This window comes from Styela clava, chromosome 7, assembly GCF_964204865.1.
Source record: "Styela clava chromosome 7, kaStyClav1.hap1.2, whole genome shotgun sequence".
Classification (NCBI taxonomy): Eukaryota; Metazoa; Chordata; class Ascidiacea; order Stolidobranchia; family Styelidae; genus Styela; species Styela clava.
In genome coordinates, this window is record NC_135256.1 from 7906971 (window position 1) to 7926608 (window position 19638).

General features: G+C 38.8%; 1 protein-coding gene across 1 annotated transcript in view; it reads right to left on the reverse strand.

The window, feature by feature from the left end:
• Positions 1-18887, reverse strand: part of LOC144425256 (histone H5-like) — a 321238-nt gene extending 302351 nt beyond the window's left edge. Inside the window, exon 1 of the mRNA XM_078114801.1 lies at positions 18838-18887. The gene's annotated coding sequence lies outside the window, so the exon portion shown is untranslated. The remainder of the gene's footprint in view (positions 1-18837) is intronic.
• Positions 18888-19638: the final 751 nt, after the last annotated feature.

Sequence of the window (19638 nt, forward strand, 5' to 3'; positions counted from 1 at the left end):
TGAATGGTATTATCTTACTTAAAAGCGTGATTTTCGAGCGTTTTATACGTACGATCTGAGCTGCTATTTATGGTGGGTTGCTGTAGTCGGTCATTTTTTCTTCTTGCCATTTAGTTTGAGTTCCAGAGTGGATGCAAACGAGAATTCCGAGAATGATGTTTCTGATCGATTTCGCTTGTTTGTATAGTCTGTTTCCAAGGTTGATTTGTGTTTCTGAAGTATAATTTTGTTACATTCTTGATTTTGCCGCAATTGGTTCGATTCAACGCCTCTATGACAGTTTTTGGTCCAGTTTCGTCAGGGACGTCTCTAATGCTAATTCGGGTTGGCGGTTTGAATGGTAGGTAAAATCTAATCAGTGTTTGATGGGTTTCAATTCCATTTTGTACGGCCTTTAGGAAGTCATCCCTAGCCGATTCGATTAGTTGGTGTTTTGTGGATTTGTTGGCTTGAATGATAGTATCCAGATGTTTTTGTTGGTCTCAAATATGCCAGACAAGTGATCCATGTAACGGTTGGTTAGACTATTTTCTCTAAAGAGTATTTATGAAGGTAAAAATATTTATGGGTGCACTCACCTCTGCTATTACCGAGCGGGGCCGTTTCCCAGTTATCTGTTTACATCCTGTCAAAGCTCTAGAGTAGTCCATTTTTTCTTTTAAGGTATGTCCAGTTTAATGTATATCCAATTTAGTGAGGTTTGTAATCCAAAAATCTCGTAGTTGTGAACAAATGCGACGCAATTTTCGGCAATCTTATGTGAAGCTCTCGTTTTATCATTTCCGTTGGGTGATTGATGGTATTAACTTTTCTATATAAACTCTCTATAAGCTTTCTATAAGGGTGGGGCTGGTAATTTTTACGGTAAGGACGGTATTAGGTGGGTTTTCATGTTGTTTTCCCAGTTTGGAAGGAGATTAAAACTACTGATCAAGCCCAGCTTATCTTCAACTTTTGCGATATTTTTGATAAAGGCTTCAATGGTGGATTTTTTGATATCCTTTATGTCTTGTTGGGTAATATATCGGTTAGCTCGATCCAGTCTGATTTTTAGTTTTATAGTTTCGGTTTTTAGTATGGAATATATCTTTAGTACTTTCAGTTGGTTTTTTCCTTGGTTAGAATTGTCCCATACATCTTCCTGGTGAATGTCGTGTCGTGATCTGATTGGTGAAGTTATGGAGATCGCGATAAGTGGGACACGACAGGAATATATGGAAAGTATTGTCTAGTGCAGAGGTGACGAACCTGCAGCCCGCGGGCCGCGTGCGGCCCGCCAAGGACTTTCGTGCGGCCCACGAAGCATTCAGACAATTCAGTGTATGTTTGGCGTAAAGTCACGCACCTCCAAGAACTGTACAGAGAGAACGGAAGCGCAAGTGTTACCGTATTCATATTACTGGCAACAACACTATTTCCAACACATCTATTTTTTTGGATCATCGATACCTCTAACAATGAATCAAAATGACCATTGTCGTAGCATAGTTACGCTCTCTTATCGGCAAACGCATACGGTTTAATAGAGGAGTAATCTCACTTTATGAAATGTGATATTTTTGTGAACGATACACGTGATATTTGAAAATGATAAGAAGTTTTTAACTTCTGCTCAATGATTAAAACAATGGTAGATCTCAAAAAATGCCTATGTTTTAATATCAGTTAATCGTAATTAGAGGGATTTGATTACAATTTTTGTATCCGAAGGCCTGCGAAATACGGATCTTTTGTACAAAGCCTCCATCACTAATGCAAAAATGTGAAATAAAAAAAAAACACTACGTTCTGAAATAACAAGTTAGTAACTATCCAGTTGCGGTTCGGGTTAGGAAAGATTTGAGATTTTGAATTTCCGACGCAATCTGGATTCTTAGCCTCCACCCACCCTAAAAATGTAAGTGAATTATTTATAATTTACATTCAATTTTGAGCGGAGGCCTGGTTTTTTATAAGGAATCTTTGTACAAAGGATCCCGAAATACTTTTCTGAGGCATTATCAACTAGAATTTTGCATATTAACGCGACACAAAATGTCATGAATTGTGATTCGATAATGCGTAGGTTGATATTATCATTGGGGGAAAGGGTAAATCGTAACGAATCCTTAACTTTTTATGCAACTGTCGACACAATTAGGCAGGTCACTCGTGAAAAGAGCCCACTTTTTCGACGGATAATGTTTTTCACTGTTATGTTATGTTGTCGTTTAGCGATTTTGCAGTTGTGCAAAGTATTTCATTGGCGACAAATGGGAGTATATTTTTAATTTATTGCTTTCTAACTTTAATTCTGTGTTTAATGTAACATGCGGCTGCGTCTACAAATTAAGAACATTACTACAATGAAATATCACATCAATCCACGCCATAAAATGTGTTTCCAACTGCCAGGTTATATTTAGTTTTGATTAATATTTTTGCGATGTTACGAATTAGTTATACAAATATGATCTGCTATAAAATATCAAAGACTACAATTTATTTCAATCAGTACATTAAAATATGATTTTGCGTTAACACGCAGGTAGTAGACTCAAACTTTCGTGTTAAAAATGCTGTGGTATTCGAATGGAAATTCGGATCTCGAACATCCGAGCCGAGCGTTTATATTGCATTATATAATTGAATAACATCAGCTGTATGGATGTCGTTGTTCGTTTTGTAGATGAAAATCAACAGGTATCATACGGTAGTACAACTAAAAATTGTGCTGCCCGCTCACTCACGGTGACTGATAATGTGGCCCGCGACAGCAAATGGGTTAGTCACCCCTGGTCTAGTGTGTGATGGCAGAGCTTGCAGTTAAGTTTATAAGGCGAGTTATTTTCATTTTTAGCAGAATGCCAAATCTATGTTTTCTATGGCCAAACAAGAAAACGTCTCTATATATCCTATACGATATTTGGCGCTTTGCATTTGTAAAGTATGTTTGGACCAGGCGTTAATCATGTTAATTTTTAACCAATCATTTATTTCATTTATGTTAGTCTCGTAATTCTAATATTTTAGACGGTCGTAGAGGGAATTTAGAAAGGTTTCTTCCCATTCGTTTGTTTGCAATGCCATCACGTTATTGATGTTGATAAGGTGATTCCAGTGGGGGTCTAATTGTAATGAATGAGAAGTCGAATTGCTAGAGAGTTTTTCATTGATAGAGTTAATTTTTGGTACAAGGGTATACAGGGCCTCAATATGCCAGAATTCTGTTGGGTATTCCATGTTGTATATGGTACATAGTTTTTGGAATAGGCATGCATAGGCCCTGAGTTTGACGTCGACCATGCCAATTTCACCCTTCCCCAGCGGTAGGAGCAGTATTCTTCTTGATAGCGGTTCGATGTATTCCGGGTTCCATAGGAATTTGAAAAAAAGTGATTGTAGACTGTTTAGGTATCGGATCGGAATGATGCGTGTTTTTGCTTCGGCGATAAATAAAGGCAGAACGAGTGTTTTGAGAACGGTAATTTTTCCTCGCCAAGTGAGTTCTCGTGTTTTGATGTTATTTAAAATGCCGTTTATTTCACGTGTTTTCTCATTCCATGTTATTGTAATCGCATCTTTTCCGTAATAAATTCCTAGGACTTTTACGGTGTCGCGTCGGTATTTTTGGTAAATAGAGCCCTTTAGTATTATCTCTGTTTCGCTGTCCAGACATAAGATTTCGGATTTTTCAATATTAGCATCTGACCCGTGGCACGCTGAAAGTTGGATAGTTCGTTGAAAATATCATCGAGCGAGCCGATTGATCTTATCAAAAAACATTCATTGTGTCATTGGTGTTGATCGGGGTTATTTTCTCGGTAAGGGTCAGCGGTTAGCGGTTTCGATCTATGCTTTTAGGATTTTTTCATCTTTTTTTAGACCAGAGGATTTTACTTTGAGGGCATCTATTGTATGGGTTATTGCATTGAAGTCACCAGCTATTATGAGGTGGTCCTGATGATCAAATTTTTCTTGCAAAATAGTGGATAGGGTTTCAAAGAAGGTTGTTTGTTCTTTGCTCGCCGGTTTTGGGGCATAAACATTGACAATTTTTAACGATACTCCCAAGAGTTGTAGTTCAAGGAAACAGACTCTGTTTTTTGATAAAGTTTGATATATCGCACCTGTGGATGCGGGCTGGGAGACTAAGATAGCTGTCCCTACTTTGAAAAATTTTGCATCTTTCTGGGAGTGTTCTAGGGTGTTGTGGTACAGTTTGTATCCTAGTTTGGTTTACCAGGAGTTAGCGACTTGTCTATTTATTTTGTGTGTTTCTTGTAGAAGAGCTATTACAGGCTGATGTTTCTTCAGTGTGAGTTCTAATAGACCGAGATGTGTCATAAGGCCGTTGATATTCAGGGATAGAATTTTCATATGATAGTTTTAAAGGTAGTTGAGTAAAATTGGATAGTGTTTGTCGGTGTGTTTAAGCTTAGTTGTCATCGTTATTTTTTTGCTGAGGGTATAGACGTTGACGAGGAAGTTGCTGTTGAGCTCCTCTCACGCTTGTTGGATGATGTTTTTGGTATGGACGATATCGATTTTTCGGAGTCGGTGGATGGAAGAGCAAGAACCTCTGTTCCCAGGCAAGCTGGAGCGGATGATATTTGCGGTACATTCGAAAATACAGAAGGGTAAGATGCATCCTGCAGGTCTGGCTCATTATATTAAACGAGGCCATATGATTTCCCTATATTTGGGGAACGAAATGGGGTGTTTCCTATTGTCGAGAATATTTTGAGTTTGGACGGCGCGGAGCCACGGGAGGAGGCGGGGAAGATTCATGAGTGGTGAGTTGACTGTTGTCCGGGCTGAGTGACCAATCTTTTGTTTCTCTACTTTCTATATCAATTTCTTCGGAAGTTTGGCTACATTGACCCACGGGGTTGTTTTCTGGTTCAGGTTTGTTGACAGGAGTGTAAACTTGGTTCATTTGGCTATCAGGCTTTGTTTTTCGGGAACTCTTCTGGTTTATGGCTTGAGGCTTATTTACGATGCCAGCCTTCAACCAGGTTTTTAAGGATTCCGGGTTTTCTGATTTCTTAGGCACTTCGACTAAAAGTGGCCCTCGCTGAGGCACAGGCGACATCGTTTTGGCATGCCACAGTTCCGTGCAGTGTGCCCGGATTCTAGGCAATTCGCGCAGGATGGCGTGTACGATTCGGTTGGTAAGTATGTCTTGTACCGTGCACCGTCGATGTCTAGAAAGGGTGGAAGCTTGGCCTAGTCAAAGTCGGATATCCAAGCCGCGATGTACCCATTGTACAGAGATGTACCTCGGTGATACAGCTTGTTTAGATTTCGCGTCTTGCCGCATTTAGTCTTAATTAGTGCATCGAGTACTGATTAGCGCTTTATCTCATCAGGCACATCTTTTAAACTAATGCGCGTCGGAGGTAAGAATTGTATATTTACATTTCCTACGGATAGGATTTCCCTGTTGTCCCGCAGAAAGTCGTCTCTTTTGGACTTATTCATACCGTTTGTGTCTAGCTGTCGAAATGATAGGACCCAAACTTCTTATTTTCCGCAACCGCGGCTGGATAATTCATCCTGTTAGTTATGGTTAATCAGATGTATGTTGTCAGTTAGATCTAGTGTATTGTTACATCCGACGGATGTACGTCCAATAGTTGAATAGTTGCTTCAAAAACCCAATCAAATAGAGATTCTTCGGTAGAACATATCAACGTGAACAAATCCTGTCTTAAACAGCCTGAGTCGCGTTGACCTCACACGAACGCTGCGCTAACGCTCCACGAGTCGTTTTTATACTCTACAGTCATTTTATATACCCACTTAAAATGTGTTTCCAGTTCGGTTTTATATTTAGGTGGGTCAAGTGTCCAAATTTGCTGTTTTCCATGATTAGAAACCTAAGAAAATTGCTTAGTGTTTTTTGTAGGACCCACTGGTTTTCCGAATGTTTTAATGTTCTATTTTCTATATCCAGGCTAATCTTCTGAGACACTATTTGGTTTTTCATGATGGATAAGGTTTTTGTCTTTATGATTGGAGTTTCCCTGTATGTGTGTTGTGGTAAATTTCATCTTCCGTTGTGTTCATGGTTTGTCTGGTTAAGTTTTCCAGAACGGCTTGCAACCTTTGATAATTAGTTTTTGCATAGGTGCATTGCGTCAAGATATGTTTTGGGCTGTCAACATTGGAAATGCAGAATTTGTAAGTTGTGATCAGGTTTTTTTCAGTGGTAAATCCTACGTATTTTCTTCTGGAGCCCCACATGTTCGTTATTATGTTTCTCAAGGGTTTTGTTTTTAATTGGCCAGCTATCCAGTCTATATTTCTGTAGTCTTTTTGTTTCGGGTCCCTCTTTTCTTTTATTCTATCGTATATATCGCCTTGTTTTGCAGTTTCCCATTCGTTTCTGGACCAATTTATTTCTCTATATATTTTTTCCATTTTAAGACTTTTCCATTTCGTGGGTGTAAAAGGTGTATGTGGCATTGAGTTTGTTGAGAGCATTGGGTTGAGGGTTTTAATTGTCTGTCCAAGTGAGTAAAGTGCCTCATAGTGCCAGAATTGGGTTGGTGTGGCTAGAAATAGTAAAGTTCTTATTTTTTCAACAAGTACCGCGTCAGTTTTTGCCCTCTGGTCGATCATGTTTATGCCCTCGCTTTTTGGGTTCTTTTTCATTGTGTCTCGCTTTATGCATTCGATTTTCTCTGGATGTCAGAGAAAATTGAACAGACTTCTCTCGATCTCTTTGAGTGTCGAGGTCGAAGGTGGTCCCTTTCCTCGTACAGGGTATAATATTAGGGAGCCAACTATGGAGTTGATTACAATTTGCTTTCCGTACCAGGTGAGGTCTCTACGTTTACAATTATTTATCAACTGTATGATTTTGATTTGGCTTTTCATCCAGGTTTCATCTATTTCATTTTTTCCATAGTGTATTCCTAGTATCTTTAGGGTGTCGTGACAGTATGGCGCGTGTGTAGAGTATTTCATTCTACTTCTAGAAACCTGGTTTGTACACCAAATACCGTTCCGTGAATATTTCGTCTACTGATGTTATGTCCATCGCAACAAAGGTGAGGTCATCGGCACATTGGTCGATCTTATGCTCAAATTTTCCTATCTTGATTCCTTTGATTTTGTTATTTAGGGTCACTACTCTTGCCAATAGCTCTATATTTATTACGTAGAGCAACATACTAAGAGGGCAACCTTGTCGGATGCCTCTTCTGGTGTTGATGGGTTTGGTTAACTTTCCATTTATCTCAACTTGGCTTACTATGTCGTGATAAATATTTTGAATCACTGATATAAATTTTTCATTTAGACCAATTTTTAAGGATTTTAAGAAGAGTGGTTCACCACATCAAAGGCTTTAAAATTGTCGATTGTTATAATGGTTCCAGGTTAACTATTTTTGCTCTAAGAAATAATTTTGGTCGTCCTCTTTTGTTTTTCCCTTCTCGCCCCACAAATCTCGGTAGAACCCTTGCACTACCGCTAAAACGTTTTTGCGTTCTCAACTATTTGGCCATTACTATTCTTTATCTTTTTAATTTGCGTTTATTTTGCTCGTTCTCTTATGCTTTCATAGAAAGTTCGCGTTGGGGCTTCACCTTCTTCTGTATTGCTAATGCACGTCTTTATCTCATCAAGTTCTAGTGTTTCTTCCTTTTTTATCAATCAGTATTCTTTTCATTTTTTCACCTTTATAAGATTTTTTGAATCCCCCTCTTTTATTAGCTTTTCCAAGTCTTTTTCGATTTGTGATTTTTTTTTTCGTGTACTTTCTGCTTGATGGTATGAATAGGCTTTTGAAGTCTTTTTAACATTGCCCTTAAACTGATCCCACTATTCGTAAATGGAGTTTGAATATTTTTCGGCTTGTTTGTATAAGTTTTCAATTATTTTTTGGTAATTTTGATCTTTATATGCTTTAATGTTGTTTTCCAGACTCCTTTTCCCCATCTATGTTTTTCTGGTCGTTTTATTTTTATATAGGGAAAGAGTGTGTGGTCTGATAGTGTGTTAACAACGTAGCCGCAGTTTTCTAGGAAGGCGTCAAGCGCGCTACTATGATAGACTCTATCTATTCTCCTCCCACGGTGCTCCCTTACATATGTGTATGTCCTGTTTTAGGGGTGGAATTTTCTAAATGAGTCCTGTATCTTGTTCTCTGTGACGAAGGACTCTAATACGTTTTTTGCTCTGGTGGGGACGTACTTATCTTTCATCCAGGTATCCTTTTCGCTTAGGACACAGTTAAAATCCCCTACAATTATATATTCGTTTTGGTAGTCGTGGTGGCTTATTATTTTTGTCATTTTTCGAAAAAAGAAGGTCTTGGGAGCAGGGTTGTCCAAAACGAATCGAATATTCGAATGTATTCGAATATCAAAGTATTCGAATACTATTTCGGCTGATTTTCGAATAATTCCGAATAGTAGCCACTTTTCGCCGTAAACGTGGTGTTTCGTTTTACGGGAATCTTCAAACGACTTTTTACGCTGTCTCACGTATTGTAATGACGATGAAATAGAATCGGCACTTTGATTGTTTATATTCTGTGCGACCGTACGTCGCATAGTGTTGCCACACATTTGCACATTTGAGAAAGTATGTTTATTTTATTCTTATGTGGTCTGCTTATTATTCGCATGAGTCTTCTCAAGCATGATTTGTGTAACCTTATATTTGGGTCTTAGGGTCTGCCAATCATGATATTTAATCGCAGGCCGGTTATCGTTACTTTAAAGACAAACACCGCCACCGAGATAAAGTGATTTGTGACCCTTTCGTTTTGCCGATTCAGCAGAACACGACAGCGACAGGAAAACACAGCTGCGAAATAAACCGTGCACCTACAGTGTAGTACTTATCACATTCCAAAATTATTTCAACATTCGGGTTAATAGGTTGTCCAAAATGATTGCCGCTTCACAACTTAAATTTACCGCTCAATTGTTAAAAATAGTTAATTCTGTGAGTATGATTCTACCAAACTAACATGATCTGGTTATAAAATTATTAGCGCATATCAGCATAACTGAACAACAGGGACACAATTTTTCTACCCGTCTTATTTCCTAATTCCTATATGGAAAAACCCCTTTTTTGAGTGCTAAAAATAGACATCGTCCTATTTGCCATGTGGACTTATTAGCCGGGAAATACGGTATTTATAGCCGTCATTGTTACGATATCCAATAAATTGTCAAAGTTGGAAAAACAAGTCGATTGATTAGAAAATAACTTTGATAACGATAGTTAAAAGTATCGATCCTTTACCAGGATGATTTTTTATTGCGCAAAATAATTCAATCCATGACTGGTACCAGCATTTAAAATGTCATGCAGTATTAATTTAATTCTGATCAACGTAACTCTTGGTTGTATCGACAATCTGTGGACATAAAATGTGTGGTAAACTGACCGATATTATTAAATATTGATTCCTATTTCCATATTGATAAAACAATGAAAGTATTAATGCCAAATACCACGGGTTTTGTGGACATGAAATACGTGGTAAACTACCCAATTATAATTAATTTCGGATTCGTATTTACAAAATAATAAAATAATTATAATTCTTAAATGCAACGGAGATCTATGGCGTTAAAATGTGTGGTAAACTGCCCGATTTACCAACATTTGAGTTATGACAATAGAATTAAATTAACACGGTAAGGCATTTTAAATAGTGGTATCGGTCATGGATTCAAATATTTTGCGCAGCACAAAATCATCCTAGTAAAAAGTCCATACTTTTAAATACAAACCAATGGCAACCATTATCCAAATTAGTTCCCAAAAAGCGGGATAAAGTATAAATTATTTTTCCGACTTGTGACAATTCTTTCATTAGTACAAAAATAAGAATCAAAAACTAATTATATTCGGCACAATATCACGGCAATCTGTGGGCATAAATTGTGTGGCAAACTCGCGATTAATATTTGATTCCTATTTTCGTATCTACAAAATACAACGGCGATCTGTGGACTTAGAATGTGTGGTAAACTACCCGATTATAAATAGTTTTTGATTCCTATTTTCACATTTATAAAATAATAAAAGTATTATTACTCAAACATACAACGGCGTACTGTGAACTTAATATGTGTGGTAAAGTTCCCGAATATAATTAATTTTTGATTCGTATTTTTGTACTCGAGAAAAAATTGTCACGGGTCGGAAAAATAACTCATACTTTATCCCGCTTTTTGGCAAATAATTCGGATAATGGTTGGTATTTAAAAGTATGGGCGTTTTACTAGGATGACTTTGTGTTGCGCAAATATTCAATTCCATCATTGATACCACTATTGCTGTATTAATTTATTTCTGTTAACATGACTCATGGTATATAAAATATATACTGCAATAACCTGCAAAAATGAAATGCCTGGTAATATAGCTAGGTTGTAACTTGTAGATAGCAGTTATTCCATTGCTTATTGTATGGAAATTACTCCATACATTTAGATAAGCTTCAATTAGTGGATTTTATTTTCGAAGTATTCGAAATTTCATATTCGAAAAAAATAATTTTGAATGTATTCGAAATAAGGAACTATTCGGTATTGGCCATCCCTGCAGTTGGGAGACCCCCATGTTGCTGGTGCATAGGTGTTGTATAGTCGTAGGGTATCACGATCAAGAGTTATGTCTACACTTGCTAGCCTGAAAGGTAAGTGGATGTTGTGGTTTTTTATCTGAAGACCTTTTTTGATTAGGAAACAGGTTGGGACGTACATCTCTGACGGGAGGAACGTCTTACAACGTGCTCCATCTACCATGACGAAGGGTGGCAGCTTTGCCTCATAAAATTTTCTATCCATATTGCAATATAGTCATTAAAGAATGTGCTGCCGCGATGGTACAGCTTGGCGATATGTATTGGCTTTCCGCAGTTTAGACCGTTTATCATATTTCAAACCGCTTGGGGCTTGGTTTCGTCCGGAACATAGCGTATACTTATTCGCGTTGGTGGTTGCGTCGGCGAGTAGAAACTTATGGCTATGTGTTCAGTCGTTATTTCTTTTTGGTTTTGCTTGAGAAATTCGTCCCTCACAGAGAGACTGTCTAAAACTGGATCCTGAGGTTTAAATGAGATTAACCAGGTTTTTGGTCTACATTCATATAAACCAGATACGTTTGCATAGAACTCCTGGGCAGAGCTACTAGTTCTAAGTATTTGTAAAAAATTGTTTACACTAATGTTCTCACTTACTTGGGCAACCAAGGATCTTGGTCTTTTTCCTGAGATTTCAAACTGTCCAGTCACTGCCGCAGAATAATCCATCCTGTATTAGATCCGGATGATTAGTTCCAGGGTAAATCCAACTTGACTGCTTGGTTCTGGCCATTTTGTTTTGTTCAACGATAGATACTCTCGTGTAACTGATTTCGAGCTCGAGCCTCAAGCGACTATATGTACCGACCTGGTAACGTCTTCTAATTGCCTAGACACCTTTGGGCGCCATTTTTTCTCTCCTTTTCGACGACGGCTGCCCCGCAAGAGGTTATAGCTCGATAGCGCGTTTGGCAATTATCATTGTCAAAAAACGCAAACTTGTAAACAATGTCTGCTATTCGCTATTCGATTAAGTTTGGACAGGGCAGCAAGGTTTAAGGTATACTATACGGACTAAAATAAATTGGATATACAATGGATTATTCTGCTGCAGTTGCCGAAGTCACAGGGAAGAGGCCACGCTCGGTTGTAGCACAAGTGAGTGGTAACCTTACTATAAACACTTTTCTAGACATTCTAAGATCTGTCAACTCTACCGAAAAGTATGTAGAAAGTATTTCGGGGATATACAGAATCAGTATACACTATCGGCATACTATCGAGGAACTACCTTGTTCAATGGGTATGTTGCAGCTTTCATTGAAAACTTTGACATATCTAAATTCTCATCTTATATTACCATCGACGGGGCAAGTTGCAAGACATTTCTTCCATCGAATTTGTATAATCCAACATGTCTGAACTGCCCCCTTCAGGGGCACACCACTAGGAACTGCACAAACCAAGTTAGATGTCGCCAGTGTAAAGAGGAGGGTCATCTTCAAGCCAACTGCCCACTAAAACAAAATAAAAACACAACTGATAACATAAAAACCTGGCTCAATCAAACAATGAAAACTAAACCAAATTTAACAAACTCGTTGCAAACAAACCCTCAGTAATCACAGAAACACAAAAACAGCATAACTCGGCCGAATCACCCGATAATCGTAATATAATTGAATGTCCGCACTCCTCAGAATCCCCTTCGGAATCGGTAGAAATCGAGGTTGTTGAGGATGAAACCAAAGACTGGCCACTATCTAGGAATAACAGTGATCTTTCACTTCCCAAAACTCTATCACCAAAAAGAACCCGAAAACCGAAGTTGAAAGCCACATCCACAATAGGAAATACTCCCATACGGCCAAATATACCTGGTACCTCATACGTACAATTACTAGTACATGACATCGAGTTGCGAGACTCCACCTCCTCTTAGTGCTTGATGAATTGCCCAGAACAACTTTCGCACAAGCATACCTCGAACGCCGATCAAGAGTTTCCCCCACTTAACCAACCATACACACAAAACAACACCCCACAAAAAAGGGGAAGGACACTACATTCTCGTCAACCGCATCTTCGGAGAACACACCTGCAAAAAAGATATACACCACGCAAAGTAAGCCCCAATTAAACGCAAACAAACCTGCAAAATCATAAATGAGCCTAGATGTATACAGCATAAACATAAACGGAATGAACTCAAAACTTGCGACCTAGAAAAATAGATACGACAACAAACCCCGGATGTACACCACCTAAATGAGTTAAACATAAAAAATTGGGCGGGTAAACTAGGATATGAAATCTTTGTAAACACAATGAGCAATAGCATAAGGGGGCTAGCGCGAAAAGCAACTCTCGTCTCAAACAGCCACAAGATACACCCACCTTATCTCCTAGAAAGCCTGGACATAAAGTTTAAATCCTATAAAGAAATTTAATATATATGCACCCGCAATAAGGGGATACGGCCAAACTTCATTCATCCGAAAAATGGCAGACATAATCAACCAACACGATTACAACAACAAATATATCATCATTGGCGACTTCAACTGCGTTCTTAGCGATAAGGATAATCAATATATGCTTCAAACGCCGCAGAAAAATGTCTAGCAACCTTTATAAAAGACAAAAAATATTTTGGACTATTTCAGAACAAAATATCCACATAATAAGACATACTCATACGTTAGAAAAAACTACGGCAGCAGAATAGATAGAGTATACCATAGCAAAATGTTGGACACATTTATAGATGAATGTGGCTATAAGATCAACTCTCCGACCATACGCTTTTGCCCTATGTCAAAATAAAAGGCTCAATTAAGATCAGATGGGGAAAAGGGGTGTGGAGAAACAACATTAATTTTATATAGATCAAAATTATAGAGAGGTAATAAAAACTATATACAAACAAGCAAAGTTCAATCTGCAATACTCCCACTCCCTCCAAGAATGGTGGGACCAGGTTAAGGACAGGATAAAAAAAAGCAACTAAATCCTACCCGTATCACAAGGCGGAAAACAAAAGAGACAAAATTGCTCAACATAAACAAAAATTAGAAAAATTGATAAAAGAAGGTGACCCCACAAATCTCGTCCAAATCGAAGATGTAAAAACGTATTTGATAAAAGAAATAAAAGAAAAGCAGAAATTGGACAAGATTAGGGCATGCATGTCAAATACAGAAGAAGGCGAAACACCATCCAGAACATTCTATGAAAGAATCCAATTACGAGCTAAACAAACCCAAATACAGAAAATAAGAACCAACAGTGAGCAAATAGTCGAGAATATAGACAGTCACCGTCACCAAAGCAGTAAAAGGTTTTTATGAAAAATTATGGGGGACTAATAAAAATACAGAAAAAAGGGAGATGTTTTATTTCCTAGACCAAATGGTGACGCCCCAAATCTCTACAGAAAATAACACATTAGCCAGTAGTCCCATAACAGAAGAAGAAGCCCTAAATGTTATCAGATCAATGCCTAAAAACAGGTCTCCCGGGATGGATGGGCTCTCCATAGAGTTTTACCTAACCTTTTGGGAACTAATTAAAAATGAATTTCTTCAACCAGCTAACATCATACTAGAGTTTGGAGTCTCAAAAATTAAGGACGACGACAATTCGGACTCGGAACGGTATATCACACAGGAAGAAGTGTACAGACCAATAAAATTTATGGGAAATGATAAATCCCCAGGCTTTGATGGATAATCTAAAGAATTCTATTTGACTTTCTGGGACCTATTTAAAATTCAATTTACCCAACTTATGAATAACATATTGTGTTTCGGCCAACTTCCAAAATCTGCCAGCATAGCGAAAATTAAAAATATTATACAAAAAGGATGACAAGAAAAATTTGAAAAACTGGAGACCGATTACCACGTTAAATGCAGCATACAAAATCCTGTCGAGAATTCTTGTTAAACGGTTGGAACCAGTATTAAACGAAATTATAAGTCCATCCCAGAAATGTGCACTTCAGCAAAGACGCATGGAAGAGGTCCATTACAACATAGACGTCATCATTAGATATAGTAAAATGAAAAACATCCCGGAATCACTAATACTATTGACAACCTCAAAGCATCCGATAGGGTAAACCGTAGCTTCTTATTTAAAATTTTACAACAAATCGGACTCGGAAACAGAATACTAGAAGCAATCAAAAGCATGTACAATGAAATAAAAAGTCAAGTAGACATAAATGGTAGACTTTCGTAGGAAATAAACATCGGGCAAGAGATTAGGCAAGGATGCCCGCTAAGTATGTTGCTCTACGCCATCAACATAGAGCCACTTGCAATATCGGTCCAACTGAATTCAAATATTCATGGCGTAAAGTTAGGGGGATATGAACACAAACTCGATCAGTACGCAGATGACGTCACATTTGCAGTTAGGGATCGATCATCTATCACCGAAATTTTCAGGAGTTAAACAGATTTTATTTGGCAACAGGACAACAAATTAATAAAGACAAAACAGAAATTCTATGCATTACGAAATATCTTACAACTCAGTATACAACTCGCCTCATAGGGAATACATTAAAGAAAACACCAGAATACTTGGGATGCAATTTGGAAATATGGGACTCGACAAAATGTGGCAGGATATTGAGAATAGGCTAATCAGCACTATAAACTACATCAACCTGCGCAACCTAACCGGGTACGGCAAACTAATAACAATGAACTCCCTAATCATGTCAGTCGTAACGTTTCACGCAAGAGTAAAAAGAATCCCCCAAACCTATGCAAAGAAAATCGAAAGTGCGCTTTTTAAATTCTTATGGCACCCTTACAAGATCGAGGCCATAAGTGGAAAATCCTTAAAAAGAATGTGGAAAGATGGCGAGATTAATATGGTGGATGTAGACGCCAAGATAAAAGCATGCATGGTGGAAAAAATGAGACCCATCGTGAGTAATAAACAAGGACAGATACACCAACTCAATGCCCCACAGCGATACGATTCCAGAACAATGGGCATACATTCTGGGCATATTCAAAGAACTAAATATTTTGCAATCCACCTGGGAGGTTGCAAGACATAAGGATATGTATATGAAACTGAAAAACAACAAGGCAGCCAAACAAGAACAACAACTACAGAATATAAATTGGCAGAAAGTTCATTTATTTAATAAGGAATACAGAAGTAAGTTTACCAACGCGGAACGAATTAGCTCATATCGCATTGTACGAGACGGATACGTATTTGGCGACCGCGTGAGGAGAATGTCCCTAACATACGATGCATATGGAACCCTGAAAATATCAGGCTGCAAATTTTGCAAAAAACCCCATGGACAGTACTAAACATATATTTCTGGACTGCCTTTCAACAAAGAAATACATAGCAGAAATTACCAACTTTCTTAACAGCGTATTAAGTACCACTTTTAATATCACGAGAGAGGAAATCTTTTACAATAGCTATAGTGGTCCCAGTTCAACAGCTGTTACCAAATGTTTCGTCATAATGAAACAACAATTAATTGGCACAAAGATAAAACTAGATATCCAGAATCAATATATGGCCCCCACGGATGACATCACGGTTTCGAAAACGGCACTATTCCTAACCACTATGGAATACAAATTTAACGACCTCCAGTTTCTAGGAATATCAACTAACTGGAACGAGATCCTAAATGAATATCCATCAATGAAACTTCGACCCCTGGAAAAAACTCCTGCCATCTCAAATTAAACGTTCCGAACACAAAGATAAACCTTGACCCACCACAAGCACCAGCATATCTGCCGAACTAGACTTTGCCAATTTATCCGTTTTTATGTCCGAAATACCATCTCACATATAGCGGATGTGATGAATCGGAAGCTTCACGGCCAAAGTCATGCTGCATTAAAAGCAATGTGTACGGAAGCCGGGGTGACGGAAGTTATTCTGTGCCATGCATGACATGGGCGGAAGCCCTGGGCGAAAGTTATACCATGCTACGCATAGCATTTACAGAAGCCTGTGGTCGAGGTCTGTGTCTTGTTGGTGCGCGGCGCAAACCGAAGCCCCCAGAAGTAGTTGACTACTGCACGCAGTAGCATGCTTATGAAGCGATATACCGATATGATTCGGATATGACGTGTCTTTAAGGCACTGATCCGAAAGTGGAAAAATTCTGATCCGCAAAAGTGAAAATAGAAAAAGAAAAAAAAGTCATGCTGTGTGCGTGTTACACGTTTTCACACAGGGTGTACGGAAGCCGGGCCGGCGAAAGTTGAGCTGTGCTACGCGCGGCACTGACGGAAGCCCTGGGCGGACCTCATGCTATTTGGCACATAACATGTACAGAAGCTCAAGGTTGAAGTCTTTGTTGGGCAAGGCTTTGATGATACGAAAGCCGGGGAGGTGGAAGTTATGCTGTGCCCTGCATTGCATGGACGGAATCCCCGGAAGAACGTTGTGCTGTGATATACAGCACGTTCCGCACCCCGGGGTGGAAGTCTGTGCCGTGCAATGGTTCAGCTAATACCAAAGCCTCCTTTAATGTATGACTGCTGCTTACGCAGTGGCATGCTTACAAAGCGTTATACCGATATGACTCGGATATGACGTGTCTTTTTGAAACTGATCCGAGACTTGGAAAAAACTTTGATCAGTAAAAAAAAATAAATAAAAAAATTGTAAACAATGTCTGAACGAGGTAAAGGAGGCAAAGGTTTGGGAAAGGGGGGGAGCAAAGCGTCATCGCAAAGTGTCGCTTGACAACATCCATAGAATCACAAAGCCCGCAATCAGACGTTTGGCACGCAGAGGAGGTGGTGTCAAACGTATATCGGGAATCATCTACGAGGAAACTAGAGGAGATCTCAAAGTATTCTTGGAGAATGTTATCCGTGACGCCGTGACATACACCGAGCATGCCAAAAGAAAGACTGTTACAGCCTTGGACGTCGTGTACGCTCTGAAAAGACAAGGACGAATCCTCTACGGGTTCGGCGGTTAGATAGCTCATTCAACGTTTCAACAACGGCTCTTTTCAGAGCCACCCATGCCATTGTCAGAACTGGGGTTGTTTCATTAGTTTTGAAGTTTCACACTTGACCATTATATTTACATATATATCGCCTACTTTTGTCGTTTTGCTCGTGGACTCGGGCAATTTTACGCCTTTTTTGGCGGCGGTCTTTTTCACAGTCTTCTATTTGGGGGCCGACTTCTTGGGAGTCTTTTTTGTCGCCTTCTTTGCGGCGGGCTTCTTCGCAACCTTCTTTACGGTGGCCTTTTTAGTTCCAGTAGCGGTTTTCTTGGCCTTGGGCTTCTTTGCGGCTGTCTTCTTCACGGGTGTAGTCTTCGGTTTCTTGGCTGCTGGCTTTTTCTTCTGTGCCGACGCAGTCTTATTTTTCTTTGGCGGTTCCTTTATGGTAAGTCTGTAGCTTCTGGGTGCTTTTGGCAAATCCGTTTTAAGCGCGTCTTCGTCGACCAGACTTTTGAGGGCCCTCTTAAGGTGGATTTTCGCTTGATTTGATTTCACACTGTAATTTGCTTCGACGTATTTCTTTATGGCGGCTCGCGAGGATCCATTTTTAGTGTGAGTAGCTTTCACGGCGGCCATTGCCATTTCCTTGTAGGATGGATGCGCTGCAGGCGCCCGCTTGTGAACGGTTTTCTTTGCGGCAGTAGACATGTTGCGATACGATTGTTCAGTCCAGGTTATGTCGATTAAAATGTAACTCGTCGCCACCAGACGCTCTATGTAACGTTTGAACAAATTTGTGCTTGTCTACTCGCACCAAAAGTAGTTTTGAGGTCGAAGCTCGATGTTTTCCAGCATTACAATGGTGATGGAGTAAAGAACGCGTATATACGCTTTGCCCAGCACTTGTTCCTTGAATTCGGAAAGCGTCACAAACGTGACAACCGCTAAATAAAGTGAATTACGACACATCTTCGATTTCCTCGTTTTTGGCAATTGTACATACAACAAGACGGATTTTGTACTATACCCTGGCGATATCGCTTCAACTATTAAATATATTGTTGGCAACTGAAAAATACATGACAACAACATTATTGGGGCATTCCCTGGACGCAAATTCACGAAAGCAAAAGCTTTTACCAGACATCTACTTCGCGGAAAAAAAACTGACGTTTTTTTTTATACAATTTCTTCGGTATCTTATTCAAAATCAAATATCGGTTATAGGTTCCTGACTTTTTATCCGCTCTACATATACACATATAGATAGAGAGAACAGTTGTAAGTATTTGGCATGTTCGTGAAGATTTCAAGTACGAGTGTTACTTACGGTCGGATTATAAGTCACACACAAACAATATAGCAAGAGTTTAATTTTATTTCCTCAAAAATAGAAACCAAGCCAGAAGATTGACAAAATAATGGATTTTCGTGACCTCGCAAAGACAAAAATAACAAAACAATGATATTTTTGGCAGCGTTTGTTGCCAAAAGCGCAACCATTGCAGAAAGTTTTTCCGCACTTTATCATATGGCAACATTCACAATGCCCGGCAGAGAAATTCAATCGAATACCTGGAATTTCCACGATGCCACGTACAAGAAAGCAAAAATGGGAACACACGTGAGTTCCATTTAAAATTTTCGCCATTCATTCGCCAAACAAATAAAACAAAATTTATATATATAATCAAGACACAAATACCTTCGGTATATTACTGAGTGGCGGCGATGCGAACTTTTTGGGTCATTGGAGTATGTTGCCACCCAACCCAATCAAATGGGGTATAAAATTTAAAACCGGCTCAGTACCATTTCCATCAACACGTCCATTCTTGTTCGTTCATCATATATATCATATCTTGTCTGGTTTCTTTTTTTTTTTTAATTTGAGATAGTTGAAATTACTGTTTCGTGGTGAAAAGTGCTATTCTGAGTTATGCTATCTAATTCATTCACTTTCTGTATTTGTATTGCATACAATTATGTAGATCAAAGAAAGGTTCGGGACCAAATGGGTTAGCATGCAGATACATATTATTCAAAAAATTTGCAGTTCAGTATCGATACCGCAAACTATTTTGCAAAGTCATAAATCTTCTTCAAGTTGGGGCCATTCATTGTTAAATTG